Source organism: Lipotes vexillifer, unplaced genomic scaffold, assembly GCF_000442215.2.
Source record: "Lipotes vexillifer unplaced genomic scaffold, Lipotes_vexillifer_v1.1 scaffold371, whole genome shotgun sequence".
NCBI lineage: Eukaryota > Metazoa > Chordata > Mammalia > Artiodactyla > Lipotidae > Lipotes > Lipotes vexillifer.
Window position 1 is genome coordinate 1,919,158 of NW_006786304.1, and position 571 is coordinate 1,919,728.

Genomic DNA, 571 nt, shown 5'->3' on the forward strand with positions numbered 1-571 from the left:
GGGGGACAAAACACCCTCCTAGAGCCAGGCTCCAAAGTTCCTCTGCTCCTGAATGACTGACAATGCTCTGCTTCCCTTTTTGGGGGCGGGGGGAGAGGAAAAGGAGGCACGCAGTGACTTTTCTCCTTAAGGCCAAGACTGAGTGTCTCCTCTATCTTACCCACCCCCAAACTGACCACCAACTCTGCTACTTTTCTGGCAAGTTTGTTTACTTTGACTCCCTTTTCCCAGCCCCAGGATCTACTGACTGGTCTAGAGCCATAATCCAGGTTTATTCCTCTTCCTTCTTTCACCCAAGGAAGTGAACCACATGACCATCCCTTGGCCCGAGGCTTGCAGACCAGCAACTTAACCTTTCTGTCCCCATGGGCCCATCAAACTCCTCCAACTGCCCTTTCAGCGCCAATGTTGACCCACTCTTCCTCCCCTGACTGCTCTATCCTTCTCTGGGGAAACTATAAACTCAAAGGCTACCGCCCTCCTAATCTCCCAAGCCACCAAACTTTCTTTGATTGCTCACCGTTTCAATTCCTAAACAGATCACCTTCAGCGTCCCTTGGGGGGGGGGGAG

General features: G+C 52.0%; 1 protein-coding gene across 1 annotated transcript in view; it reads right to left on the bottom strand.

The window, feature by feature from the left end:
• Positions 1 to 571, bottom strand: part of PPP1R37 (protein phosphatase 1 regulatory subunit 37) — a 44,091-nt gene that overhangs the window by 42,384 nt on the left and 1,136 nt on the right. The gene's annotated exons all lie outside the window — the stretch shown is intronic.